Below are 15,530 nucleotides of genomic sequence, written 5' to 3' on the forward strand. Positions count from 1 at the left end.
ATCTTCATGAGGTCCCAATAGTTCACATTGGAAATGCATTTTAGTCTAAGAGTCCAAAATGTACAAATACTTCTTCTTGTCCTCCTTTTTCAACACAAAAATTGACTACTCTTAAGGTAAAAAAAAAAAAAAAGGTACCACATATGAGTAAAAAATCATGTAATTAAAAGAAAAAGTAAATTTTCAGTAAATTTTCCAAGGGAAACTTTAATGAAAAGGTTGCTAATTATAATTTGAATAGGAATTTAAACTGTAGAATGGTATGTTCAGAAATAAAAAATAGCTGACACAACAGAAAACACCAAAATCTCAGCGGCTTAAAAAAACAAGGCTTAATTTTTCTTCCTGCAAAGTCCATTACAGGCCAGGCAACCCTCTTCAATATAAATCCTGTCACATATAGTATGTGGTCTCCAAGGTCCCACAGCATTGAGAAATAGAGGAAGAGGTAACTCACCAATTCTTAAATACATTGGCTTAGAAGAGATTTGTGTCAATGTGCTTCCTTTTCATTATCCAGAATTCATTAAATAAACCTAGCATAATTGAAAGGAGAAATGTAGGGATTTCATAGATATTTGGTGAGTACTAGTTATCTAATCTTTGACATGGTAATTTTCCCAGGTGCATGCAGGTGTTTTCAGATTTCTGTCTGGAGTAGTTTTTATTTTACATTCATTCCACTTACAGTAGCACTTTATATAGTACAGACAAATACTTATGGTTTTCCACCCCCAATCGCTATATCTAAAGTAACAGCTTGGCCAAGGTACCATCATTTTTCAACAGCATCCATAATGGTGACCATAGGAACCTGGAATTGACACGTTTACTACAGTATCTGACAGAAAATATTTGCCAAGAAGTTAGTGAGCACCTGATTGACTCAGTCAGTACAGTATGTGACTCTTGATCTCAGGGTTGTGAGTTCAAGTCCTATGTTAAGTGTAGAGATTACTTAAAAGTAAAATCTTTTTTTAAAAAAAGAAGTTTAGATAATGATGAAATGCTTCCCAAAATATTTGTTCTATGAACAGACATCTCTTTTCTTTCTAAAGAGAATGGAATTTGTTCTGTGATATCAATTCTATGCATTCCACTTCCAACAATAGTCAAGTAAGCTTTTGCTAGACTCATCCTCCTCAGACAACAACTACACATACTGGAATAATTATAAAAACAACTATGGAAGTTCTTTGGAAGGCAAAGAAGAAGAAGAGGAGAAAGACGGAGAGGGGAATGAAGGAGAAAGCAGCAGCAAATTTTGGAGGGAAATCATCACTTGGGGAGAAGGGAAGAGCACTGAGTAAATTTTCCCTACTTTGCAGGGCCTTCACAATCTGTGCCAGGTAGGATGGTTAAAAATGTAGTAGGAAAGCCACTATATTTCTTGGTTGAAGAACCAGAAGACCAGATTTGGGGCAACCAGAACCATTGAAAAATGAGAGGCAAAATCACCAAAAGAAGACAGGCAGAGAAAGGAGTCTCAAATTCTGTATATAACCTATGCCTAAGTCCCTGCTGACATCTTCACTATGTGTGTGTCCGTCTCCAATCACTGTGTCTGAGACTAGAAGAAGGGACTGAGGTGTGTGCTCCTTCCCAGGAGCGGGTCTTCCATCTGATACAAACCAAATTAATTGCTTAAACAAACAAACAAAAAACTGGATTCTTTTGGAGGGATATTAATAGAATCCAAAACCTTCACAGCATAACATTTACAAGTTCAAGTTAATCAATATTCCAAAAAGTAGGAGAACACAACTGATTCTCAAGGAAAAATGACAGTCAACTGACACAGATTCCAGATAATCCAAATGTTAGAATGAGGAGACAGGGAGTTAAAGGAAGATATTAAAACCATGTCCAAGGATGTAAAAGAAATTATGTTTGAAAGAACTAAAAACTAAAAAATAGAAAACCTAAAGACATGAATCAAATTTCTAGAATTGCAAAATACAATACCAAAAGTAAAAGTGTTCAAATAATGAATTTAATAGCAGAATGGAGATGACAGAGGAAAGATTCTATAAACCTGAAAATCTATCAATTATGCAAATTATGCAACCTGATAGAGAAAAATATTTTAAAAATAAACAGACTCTCAGTAATTGGTGGGACAATATCAAAATGTCTAACATAGGTGCAATTGGAGTCTCCAAAGGAAAGGGGTGAAAGAACAAGGCAAAAGATACTTTGGAAGAAACGACAGCCAAAAATTCCCCCAATTTGGTGAAAGATATGAATTTACATATTTGAAAAGTTCAGTAAATGCCAAAGAATAACATGCCTAATTAAGTGATAAACTTTTGAAAAGCGATGATAAAGAGAACATCTTGAAAAACAGCAGAGAAAAAGCACATGTTAAATGTAGAGACAGTTAATCAAATGGCTGTAGCATTCTCATGAAAACAATAGAGACCAAAAGAGAATGGATCAGCATCTTTAAAGTGATGAAAGAAGTTTTCAACCTAGAATTATACACCCTTGTGAAGATAGCCTTCAAAAATGAAGAAAGAAAATTTTTCAGATAAAAGAATACTTCTTTTTTTTGCTCCCGCACATAAGGGCTCTATGTAATAAAACTGAGTTATTGAAAAAGGGATACATGTTATGCCAAGCAAACTGAGATTAAGGAGGTCAGAGTGTGTATATTAAAATAAAATAAAGTGAAAAAATATCAAGGCAAAGATTATTATCAGAGATAAAGAGAAATAATTCATAACAGTACAAGACTTAATTTACAAGAAAGGCAATTGTAAATGGGTTTATAGTAATAACAGAAATTAAAAGTTCATGTAGCTCATGAAAAAAAGTTCATGAAACTAATAAATAAAAAGAAAGTTCATGAAGCTAAAAGTGATAGAAATTAAAGAGAAAAATAGATGAATCTGTATTAACGATTATAGATTTTAGTAGTCCTCTCAAAAACTGGTGGAATAACTATGCAAAAAAGTCGGTAAAGATATGCAAGATTTGAACACTCTCAACAAGATTGACCTTATTGATATTCATAGAACTCTAAACTCAGCAGAATACTCATTGTTTGCAAGTGCTTATGGTATTTTCACTATGATAGACCACAATGTTGGGCTAAGGAAGTCTCCATAGACTAAAAAAGGATGAAAATCATCCAGAATATGTTCACTGGCCACAGTGGAATAAAATTAGAAATCAATAACAATAAAATCTCTAGAAAACTTCAAATACTTATAAATTAACCTTTTATATAATTCATAGAGAAGAACTCAGATATTAACATTTTTTAAGCTAAATGAAAATTAAAATACAACATATCAAAAAATTGGTGTTATTAAAGTAGTTCTCAGAGAGAAAGCTATAGCTTTAAATTATTAGAAAAAAGACGATGGTGTATTAATGACCGATTTAAATAGAAGAAAATAATAAAATGCAGAAACTAACAAAATGGAAAATAAACAATAAAGGAAATTAACAAAGCCCAAAACTGATTCTCCAAAAAAAATCAATTTAATCAACTTTAACTAGATGGATTAAGAAAAAAAGAAACACAAGTTACCAGTATCAGAAAAGAAAGTGGAGTTATCACTACAAATTCTATACACATTAAAGGGGTTTAAAAGATGCCTGGGTGGCTCAGTCAGTTAAGCGTCCAACTCGCTTTTGGCTCAGGGCATGATCTTACAGTTTGTGAGTTTGACCCCACGTCAGGGCCTATACTGACAGTATGGAGCCTGCTTGAGATTCTCTCTCTCTCCATCTCTTTTTGCCCCTCCCCTGCTCACACTGTCTCTCTATCTCAAAGAAATAAACATACATACATACATACATACATACATACATACATACATAAATAAAAATAAAAGGGTTTAAGGAAATAGGAAATATCATGAACTGGGGCACCTGGGTGGCTCAGTCAGGTGAGCATCCAGCTCTTAATTTCGGCTCAGGTCATGAATCGTACATAATCTCACTACCAGAACTTGATAAAGAAAATAATTATTGGTGTATTGACTCTCATGAAAATAGGTACAGAAATTCTTCACCGAATATGAGGAAATTAAATCCAGTATTTATATAACATAAAAATTATCGTTAATATCTGTGACCTTTGCAGTTTTATTTATTCCACAGATATTTGCTGAAAACAGGAATTGAAAGAAGCTTGCTCTACACAGGAGCACCTGGAGTTCACTCAATTACCGCTTTGAAATCTAACGAGTATCATTTCCTCCTTGTCCTAACCGACTCATTTGTATATAAAAAACAAGATCAGCAGGTTTTAGGTGTATGTTATGATCTGACAGCTTTCATTTTCTTCTTCTGCCCCAACCCACAAGCACATTGATTGTAACTGGGGCTTCATTTTGAGGATAGGCTTCCTTCTTTAGGAAGAGGATAAATAATCTTGAGGCATGGATCACCACCAGGCTTTTTTAGAGGCAAATTTGAAGTTTCGTTATACTCAAGGATTTGAAAATTGAGCCCCTTTCTCATAAAAAACTATTTTGCACCATCTGATTGTATTTTCTGGATAGACTGATCAGACACATCCTCACTCCTACTTTGTCTACTGACTGGCAAATACCTTGCCATACAGGAAGAATCAGTAACTTTTGTGTTCTATGATATATGTAAATGGAGCTAAAAACAAGGTGATACGTAACTCCAAAATACTTCCTTTTCATTAATATTTTTTTTCATTTTAAAGCCAGGCTAAGGTAAACAAAGACAGATGATCATAATCATAATGGACAGCAAAGTTAATTTTTCCATCTTGAAACTTACTGGTAAAGTATTCCAAGGATGATGATGTGATTGTAACAGTCTATCCCATGGACTGTTGAATAACTTGCTTTCCAGTTATTCAAAAATCATCCATGGTTAATGGATGATTAATTGACAAAATTAATAAAATATGGTCTAAAAAAATTCTGACTTGATACAGGGACCTTAACTAAATTAAATGATGGTCCAGTAACCAAAAAGACATATAAGTGATCCAGTAAAAGGGTTTAGAAGTCTGAGACTTGAACTTTCCAGATGTTGCTACCAATCTTAAATATGTTTCACCTTTGTGTTCTGACATTGTTCTCAGTACAGTAGGTATAATAGTTGGTAGAGGACATAAAAACATTTCCTGTTTATTTTGCCTCCATGCCCAATTAAACCAGGGAAAATTACATTTCCTTCAGTCTACGTCTACGATTCAACCCCAGGACTCCTGCTTTCCATCTGTCATCTCCATTTTTATCTCACCAGGCTTCTCCCTTCCATCAACAGATCCCATCTCTGGTCACATACATATTTTCTTCCTGGTCCACTGAAAATTTCTCTACCTTTACCTTTCTTAGATTCCTGAATGTTGGAAGCAGACTCATGGGCAATTAGTAAGCATAAGGCGGACCCACAATGGTGACATTTTAGCTAAGAGACGTCAGTTTTATACTGCGGTATCTGGTCCTATGTATCAACACTTTCAGGAATGCGATTCAGCACATGGGAGCTTACCTTTATTAAATGGAAGAGGGAAATGAGAGGAGCTTTTCCTATAATGAAAGGGTGACATCTGAGGGTGTGTTTAGCAGGGGTATCTACTGCAAAACATTGTTAATGGCTAGGCATTCCTGTTCATAAAGATAAGATTTGCAGCGCTCTTTCTGAAATCAGTTCTCTTTGTGTTGTGTGTGGTCATTAGTCACACTGTAGAGGGCAAGTGCTCTCTTTATATAGGTGTGGCAATAGAGACCTTCCACTCTCCGATCTGAGCTGTCAGTTTTATTAAAATGCTGATTTCACTCAACACATTTAAGGTTGAATTTTTAAGGAGAAAGAGAAATACAAAATGGAACAGAGTGAAGACCATGTTTAAACAAAATGATGGTAGTACAAACACAAAGCACAATAAATTCCTTCAAGTATGAGCTCTGGAAATAACCTTCAAGAGAGTTACAGGTTATGTTCCCTTTAAATGCAGTTTAAAATTGAGGAAGAATTTTCTATCACAACTGAACTTCTAAAAATCTATTCAGTCTAAGCACTCTCCATGCCTAGAGAGTAAGTAGAAAAACATATGTTGCATTTGAAATATAAGTTTACTGAACATGTATGTCATGAGCAACAAATTTGAACTGAGAAGTCATTGGGTGCATACCATAGCGTTAAGCATTCGACGAGGATAATCCATCAGCAAAACTACCTTCCCTTCTCCCAGGGAACTTAGATCCATCCCACTATGAACAAGGCTGAACTGCTGTGCATACTGAAAAAGTTTTAGTCCTTGTGTCTTATTCAGAAAAGGCAACAGAATCCATAATACTCCTCCCATTTATTCTAGCATTTACATCTGGATGGATGGAAGACAATAGGACCACTGCCATATTTTACGACTTTGGGACTACTTATTATAACACAAACTTTTTATCATGACTCACTCACCTCTGTTCCTTCCCCTCCAAGTAAGCCTGTTGGAGTGTTCCCAAGCTCCTTGATGTCAGAAGCAGTTTGTCCAAACTGTCCTTGCCTCACCTCTCCAGGCAAGAATTGCACTTGACCTTCTCACCCCTACAGTGCAACCATACAAAATATTTTATATCGCTGTGTTCCTTGCAGTTTCCTGCCACTTGGAGTCTATCTATGCTGCTGCTTCGCCTCTCACTTATTCTCTCCAACTGGTACAGAGTCATAATGCAGCACTGAGCACAGCTGAGGTATTTCCTCTCACTTCCTCCGAGAGCACTCCTTTGTGCTGCTGGTCAATGTACTCAATATATATGCTCATTATTGCATTAGTAATACATATTTTTATATTTGTATTTGCATTGGTTTTACATCCTGTTTTCTTTGTTAGAATGTTAGCACATCATATGCCAGGTATATATTAGCTGTTAATAAATTGTTCATGAATTCAAAGTAAGCATCTTAGAGCTGGGGGAAGATGGAGGTGGAGAAGAATCATTAATAGTTGTCAACAAAAAAAGCATGTTAAAAGCTTAACGTGTGTGTTTAAAAGTGTGCATTGAATACCTTGGATGCATATGCAAAGAGCTTAGAATTTTAATTAGGGAAGCAACATAATCAGTTTTATATTTTTCAAAGGCAATCACATTTCCCTTCCTAATTATCTCCCAGACACTATTCCAGTTGCTAGGGATAAAGGGGTGACTAAGACATGATGTGCTCTACTAAAGCATGGTGACGATAGCACAGGAGTAGTTACAGACCTCTAAGCAATTAATTAAAATATAATAAGATATGGAATGAATAAGTCACAAGAATAAAAAGTACAGCATAGTGGGGGCGCCTGGGTGGCTCAGTCGGTTGAGCGTCTGACTTCGGCTCAGGTCGTGATCTCACAGCTCGTGGGTTCAAGCCCCGCGTCTGGGCTCTGTACTGATAGGCTGGAGCCTGCTTCAGATTCTGTGTCTCCCCCTCTCTCTGCCCCTAACCCACTAGCATTCTGTCTCTGTCTCTCTCAAAAATAAATAAATAAACATTAAAAAAAATTTTTTTAAACGTACAGCATAGGGGGTATAGTCATGGTACTGTGTTAACAATAATGTATGGTGACAGATGGTAGCTATACTTGTGCTGAGCATAGCATAATGTATAAACTTTTGAATCATTATGTCATATACTTAAAACTAATGTAACACTGTGTGTCAACTATACTTTGATTAAAAAAGAGAAATATAAAATATAAATGCCTTAGACAAAGTGTGCTTCACCTAGCTTATTCTGTATACCCCAAAATTTAGTGGTTCAGATAATAACCATTTATTAGCTCGTGATTCTGTAGATTGCCTGGTTGGTTCTAGCTTACCTCCCCAGGAATGTCCCATGTGTTAGTTAAGAGGGTAGCTGACCATTACTCAATATTTTAATAGAATCTCACTCAGAGGTCTAGTGGTTGGTGGAGGCACGTAGAGTGACAAGGGTCTAGGCCAAATGTTACTCATCAAATAGGTTGGCCACACTTCCTTATGTAAACGAAGCAGAGATCCAAGATCAGGAAAAGGACAGGCCCCAATGAATAAGCACTCTTAAGCCTCTACTTAGATCAAGTTTTCTGATGTCACATCCACTAAAAGAAGTCACATGACAAGCCCCAAGGCAGTGTGGGAAGAACTACCAAGAAGAACTAAGAGTGGAATAGGAATTTTAGCCGTCATTTTGCAAACAATCTCTTCTCTATGACTCTTAGCTCTGCCCTCTTGGCTTTTTGGCTTCTCCTTCTGATATATCCTCCTTTTCTGTAAAAAGTAAATGGCCCAAGTTGGCAGTTGAGTAACTTTCTAAGTCTGCCTCCAATAGAAATTTGAGAGTCCAGAGACCTCTTCTTCATTTGAAATGACTCAGTTTCTTTTAGTCTAAGTTAGCAGTCCTTTCGCTGATACAACTTCCTTCAAACATTTGTGTGCTTTTTGTGCATCTTTTAACAAAAGTCATTCCCACAATTATTTTCTTTAAAAATTTTTTTTCAATGTTTATTTATTTTTGGGACAGAGAGAGACAGAGCATGAACGGGGGAGGGGCAGAGAGAGAGGAAGACACAGCCCAGAGCCTGACGCAGGGCTCGAACTCCCAGACCGCGAGATCATGACCTGGCTGAAGTCGGACGCTTAACCGACTGCGCCACCCAGGCACCCCTCCCACAATTATTTTCAAGACAGGCCTTTCAGGCTTCTTATGAGGCAATGTTATTTAGAGTCTCTTTAGAATCCTATTTAGAGTTATTTGAAGTCCTTTATCTACCTGACAAGTTCCACTAGACATCACCTTAGATTTTTCTTAGAGTCCTAACAAGGTTCTTACAGATGTATTCTTGATTTGATCTTGATGAAGAGACCATGTTTTACTGGGAGTGTCCTGACTTTTTAAAACACTCTTAGGTTTTCATTTGCATTGGGACTGTTACTGGCTGGAGAGACTGCAAATGAAAACCAATTAATCCAGCACACCCTACCTCCTCTACATTCTACATAAGTTCTTCTTGCAAGCTGATCCGTTCTTTCTTTAGAGCTCATCTTTCTTTCCCTGTCACTTTCATAGACAACTAAAAGAAGCCAATGGAATTTTAAACTCTCTCTGAAAATGATCCTGTCAAGGTTCCCATGTTTTCTTTTCTAAATTACCCTAGGCAAGAGTTTTATGAGTTATTTCATAAGATTACGTAACACATGTCACAATCTTTCCATCTTCCACTAGCAGTTGGCTTGCCAATCTTCCAGACTTCGCAAAGTATCTTATGGCTCTGCCCCCTGAATGGTTTCCAGTGCCACTGTCACGTGTTTGTTGTTGGTGGTGATGGTGGTTATGGAAACACCCCAAGTCTAGGTATCACTTTCTTTATCAGTTAGCTTTTGTTGCAAAAAAAAATTACCCCAAACATAGTCACTCAAAACAAAAGCCATTTCTTTAGCTCACTATTTTGTAGACAACGCTAGTGGTTCTTTGATCTGGGGTGGCAATCTATGACACACTGAAAATAAACTGATCTCTCCTGAGTCCTCTCAAGCATTGCATTCAGTTGGAAAGGCAGCTGGTGGGTGTATTACCAAGGATGGCCTTTCACACTGACACTTAGCATAGTTTTCCACACATAGCAGAGTTCCAAGAGTGGGAAGAGGGTGAACCCCGATGTACAAGCAGTTTCAACATAATGTTTCCTTCAAGTTACCTAATGTTCTATGGGTCACTAAGTCACATGGGCAAGTTCAGGGTCGGTGTGGAAAGGCACTAGCAAAAGGTAGAGACATAGGATAAGAAATTACGGTAACTATTTTTGTAAAAATCTACCATAAACTATGAGAAGACTGCAAATAGAAAAGAAAGGAGAAATTGACTAGCTACTAGAGTAAGACCAAATCCAAGCCACATAAGGTTTTACAGCACAAATTCTCAGCAAAATAGAGAGCTAGTACAATAACCTGGAGTCAGCATAGTTTTAAAAACATTCATTTTAACTAGCCACAAACCACAACTCATATGCACAACGTGAGATGGAGACACATCATTCAGAGCAGCTCCCTGTCCAGCCTATCTTCAGTCTCACACATTCCAAATCCTATCATTAATGCATCCTGGATACAGCAGTGTTCATTCCCATGGGTGCCTTTCTGAGGTATTTTATTGGTCAGCCATTCTTAAATTCCTAAACACTTCTGATTTCCTGGTTCACTTCCGCTCTTAGAAGTCGGTAGGTGCAGGATTTCTCCTTTATCTTCAGTGAGGTTCTTCTGAAGAGACTGGCACCCTGGTACTATTGAGTCTTTGATTATCTTTCAAGATTTAGCCTTGATGTCAAAGGTGCCTCAGTCCGGTTTAAGGAAAATCCCTCCATGCCTCCATGGAAATTTCAACTGGGACATTTATAAATATCAACTTACACCCTACTACTTTTACCTATATTCAGCCAACAAGAATTGATTTTGAAGATGCTCACACAAGTATGTCTTCACACATCACCCACTGTATGTGAGGTAGAGAATTATACTCAGTAACAAGTTTGGTGATAAGATTTGGAAGGAATGGGATGGGAAAGCACCAGAAAGCAGTTTTGCTGAGAGGAGAAATTGACTTGTAAATTAAATAATTGCTAAAATTCAAAAACATTTTTTTAAATGTTTATTTTCGAGAGAGGGAAAGAGTGTAAGAGGGGGAGGGGCAGGGAGAGAGGGAGACACAGAATCCAAAGCAGGCTCCAGGCTCTGAGCTGTCGGCACAGAGCCTGATGTGGGACTCAAACTCTCGAACTGTGAGATCATGACCTGAGCCGAAGTCGGACGCTCAACTGACTGAGCCACCCACGCGCCCCAATAATTGTTAAATATTTAAATGCAAGAGCCTAACATGCCTAAGAAATGTATTTGTTTTCAAAATTCTAAGGGAAACAGCAGCTTTTCAGTATGTCAGTGTTATCATGTCTTAATTTTATTGAATAAAGCATGAAAATAAATCAAAAAGGCGTTATTTTATTAATATAAGCTGAAGAGAAAAAATTGAGGCAAGACCCAGAAGGAATGTGGAATAAACTACTAAAACAAAGGTGAAAAAATAAAGAAAATAAAAAGGAGAGATATTCACTATCATCCAGCATCTTTTATAGACCTTGGCATATAATAGGGGACAATAATGACTTCTTAATTATTACATTTATGATTTAGGGATCATTTCACTCCCATGGTGTATGTTGTCAACCAACGTAGATTCTGAAGCCCTCCACCTTGTATAGCTCTCAGTTCACATGGCAAAAAATAAATTAGGAAACCAGTACTATGCCATGATTACCCTCTGCTCCATCCAGAGAAATAAAACCCACTCTAGCAATTGCCCTTTTGTAGTGACTTCAGCCTAGCAGTGACTTCAGTCTCAGGTAGGAAATTAAGTGGCTTCTCCATTTACTAAACTCCATAAACTAAAGAGTTCAGGACATTAGAAAAAATAGGGTAAAAACAGCATTTGGTATCTTTTTTATGCGTATTTGTGGGGAGGGGTGTTGCAGAATATTTGAATGTAATAATTATTTTTTGTTTGGGTCAACTACCATGTCTCTGACAATGTTTCGGATTCTGGCTGTGCAAAGGTGAGTAATCCATCTTCAAATAGTTTATGTTCCAAGAGGGGGAGACACGCACCTAAACCAATAACCGTATCGAAACTATATAGTTTCTACAATAAAGAATGAACTGAGTGGTGTAAGAGCATTGAGGAGGAAATGATCCACTCTGCCTGCATTGAGGAGTTGGGGGAAGTTTCATGTATGCGATAAGATCTGAGATGGTTCTTAAAATTAGAATGTTTTCTTTAGTTATGGTCAGCAAGGAAACAATTACATGCAAAAATAAATGATATTGGCAAAATAAACTTAAAAGCCCGAGGTGAAAGAGGAGATTGTAGAGAATATGGCTAGAGTCAATATAAATCTTAAGGCTCAGTTGGCCTAATTTTTTTTATTACCTTTATTACTTTGCTGTTTTCTATTAAGTTTTTTTTTAATGTTTATTTATTTTTGAGACAGAGAGAGACAGAGCGAGACAGAGCATGAACGGGGGAGGGTCAGAGAGAGAGGGAGACATAGTATCCGAAGCTGGCTCCAGGCTCTGAGCTGTCAACACAGAGCCCGATGCGGGGCTCGAACTCACAGACCGTGAGATCATGACCTGAGCCGAAGTCGGACGCTTAGACTGAGCCACCCAGGTGCTCCTCTATTAAGTTTTTTATTCAATTCCATTGTTAACATACAGTGTCATATTATTTGGGGTGTACAATATAGTGATTCAGCAATTCTATACATTACTCAGTGCTCATCGTGTTAAGTGTACTCCTTTATCCCCATTCCCTATTATTTCACTCATCTCCCCTCCCGACCTCCCTTGTGGTAACTATCAGTTTGTTTACCATAGTTAAGATCTGCTTATTTATTTGTCTCTTTCTCTCTTTTGTTTTCTTTTGCTTGTTTGTTTTGTTTCTTAAATTCCACATGAACGAAATCACATTGTATTTGTCCGCTTCTGACTGACTTTTTCACTTAACATTATACTCTCTAGCTCCATCCATGTCAATGCAAATGGCAAGATTTCATTCTTTTTATGGCTGAATAATATTCCACTGTGTGTGTGTGTGTGTGTGTGTGTGTGTATACATCACATCTTCTTTATCCAGTTATCTATCGATGGACACAGGCTGCTTCCATAATTTGGCTATTATAAATAATGCTGCAATAAACATAGGAGAGTGTGTATAACTTGAAATTAGTGTTTTTGTATTTTTTGGGTAAGTTCCCAGGAGTATAATTACTGGATCATAGGGTAACTCTATTTTTAACTTTTTGAGGAAACTCTACACTCTTTTCCACAGTGGCTGTACCAGTTAGCACTCCCACCAATAGTGCACAGGGAAACAAAAGTTAACATTATCAGGAAACCCAGGATGATAATTTGTGTGGTTCTGTCCTGCTGTCTCCCTGAAAAATTTAATTATTGATAAATTATCATTATTTCTAACTGCAAGACATTTTTATAATAACATACATGGTATTTTCTTCTAATTGAGAAGATTCTGTTTGTTCAAATTTAACTACTAGAAATGCATTTGAACATTTTTTTATTGAGGTACAGCAGAGCTAAGGAAAAATATGTATCTGCACCAAAATTAACTACTTCCAAAAAATAAGCAAGCACAGAAAATAAATATAAAATTATGCTCTTTGAAATTTGCATTTTGCATATTAAAACATCCAGAGTTCACAGTCCTCATTGAAGATGGCATATTACTTAGCTTGCTATCAAATGGATTAAAATGTAAATCTGAGTTTAAAGTCTAAGAATGGTGTTGCCATAAACATAGCTAATGATGAGCTGTTTTTTGTTTTGTTTTGTTTTGTTTTTCAGTTTAGAACTGAAAGCATTAGAAGCACACTGTAAGGTCTTAAATTCAGAATCTCCAATATGAAGTTTGATTCTTTTTTTTTTATTACTTGAGAGAGAAAGAGGGAGAGCATGCATGCATGGGTGCAAGTAGAGGAGGGACAGAGAGGGACAGAGAGAGAGAATCTTAAGCAGGCTCCACACTCATTATGGAGCCCGAAGCAGGGCTCAATCCCCCAACCCTGGGATCATGACCTGAGCCAAAATCAAAGATTGGATGCTCAAATGACTGAGCCACCCAGTTGCCCCTGACATATAATTCTTACTGGTGTGTTTTTGCACAGAAATATGTATAATTTTTAATCAACTTTTTCACCCAGAAAACACATTTGATTACTTACTTTAGTTTCCTTAAGATTTATTTTTTTATTACTTTAAAAACAAAAATTGTTCGGGGCGCCTGGGTGGCGCAGTCGGTTAAGCGTCCGACTTCAGCCAGGTCACGATCTCGCGGTCCGTGAGTTCGAGCCCCGCTTCGGGCTCTGGGCTGATGGCTCAGAGCCTGGAGCCTGTTTCCGATTCTGTGTCTCCCTCTCTCTCTGCCCCTCCCCCCGTTCATGCTCTGTCTCTCTCTGTCCCAAAAATAAATAAACGTTGAAAAAAAAAATTAAAAAAAAAAATTGTTCAAAATAATTAACATTTCTAGAATCTGACATAAGTTAAATTGCTTTTAAATTTAAAGGTACCTTTTCCGATTCTGTGTCTCCCTCTCTCTCTGCCCCTCCCCCGTTCATGCTCTGTCTCTCTCTGTCCCCAAAATAAATAAAAAACGTTGAAAAAAAATTTTTTAATTTAAAGGTACCAAAGGAGAGAAAAATAAAAATTCATTCAATGCACAAATGTAAGGTTTGTAGGTGTTGTCTGTACCTGGCACAATAAATATACCCCCCAGAGCCCGACAACAGAATCATTAATTCAACAAATATTTGTTTTGTAAGTGCAGAGAACATAAAGATGAATGACGTGGTCTCAAGCCTTCTAAAAGTTCATGTTGTGGTTGGGAAATTAAACTTGAAAATAAATTATAATAAGAAGTGATCAATATTATAATAGAGGCAACCACAGTACGTAAATGGAACATAAGAGGAAGGAGCATCTGAGCACATTAGAATCATCTGGAGAGTTTGGAACAAATGCCAAGATCAGACCCACCCCAGACAATTAAATCACATTGTTTTTTGGAATAGGCACTTTTAAAATACCTTAAAAAGGATATTTGATGATCTGTACATACAGCCAGAGCTGAGAACCTCTTAAAGAGATCACCTGATATTGAGCAGAGCAGGAGCAACATTAGACATTTCAGTAAGTGGTAACAGCACATGCAAAACTCTAGAAGCCTAAAAAGCAAAAAAAAAAAAAGGGGGGGGGGTAGGAGGGTGGATATTTAGGAACCCTAAGCAGTTAAGGTCTACTACAGAGTAGATTTTGGATGGGAAAGTGACAAGAAATAAAGTGCACATCTGAACAATTGTTTTGTGGAGCATGGACTGGAGGAAGGCAAAATTGCAGGACACCCATCGAGAGTCTATGGTAGAAGGCCACATGGGAAAAGAAAAGTTCGGAAATAGGCCAATGGAAATAAAAACGGACATCAAAGGAGAACAGCAGGAGATAGCAAGAGATTTTTACAAGGGGCAGTGTGGCTTTGTGGAATAGAGCAGTCTTTGGAGGCTTTGTGAACTACTTCTCCACTTGTAAACCGAAGAGCGATTGAAAAGATTAAGTGTGATATGGAGCTAACATAACTATTATAGTGCCTACTAAGGAAAAAGAACCCAGGAAGTAGTCACTCTTTTCATGTGCAGGTAGATTAGGCAGATCTTATATGGGAGGGGTGGGTAGTGGCAGGAAAGGCCATGGGAAACCTAGGAGGACACCATGATTCTGAGTGAAGGAGCAGATTCATGGCATTGTGAGGATGTCAAGCACCAAGATAAGAATGCAATCAGGTGCACAGGTTTGGGAAGGGGGAGATGATGGGTGAGTATCATCTGGTGAAAAGCTCTGGAAGGAGGGATAGAAGTTTACAAGTTGTTTGAAATAAACTTGAATCTTTGATACCAATGGAGCATCCACAATGAGATATCTGGGAAGCTGAATATCTGAAACTAAGAGCATGGA

Source organism: Felis catus, chromosome B1 (assembly GCF_018350175.1).
Source record: "Felis catus isolate Fca126 chromosome B1, F.catus_Fca126_mat1.0, whole genome shotgun sequence".
Classification (NCBI taxonomy): Eukaryota; Metazoa; Chordata; class Mammalia; order Carnivora; family Felidae; genus Felis; species Felis catus.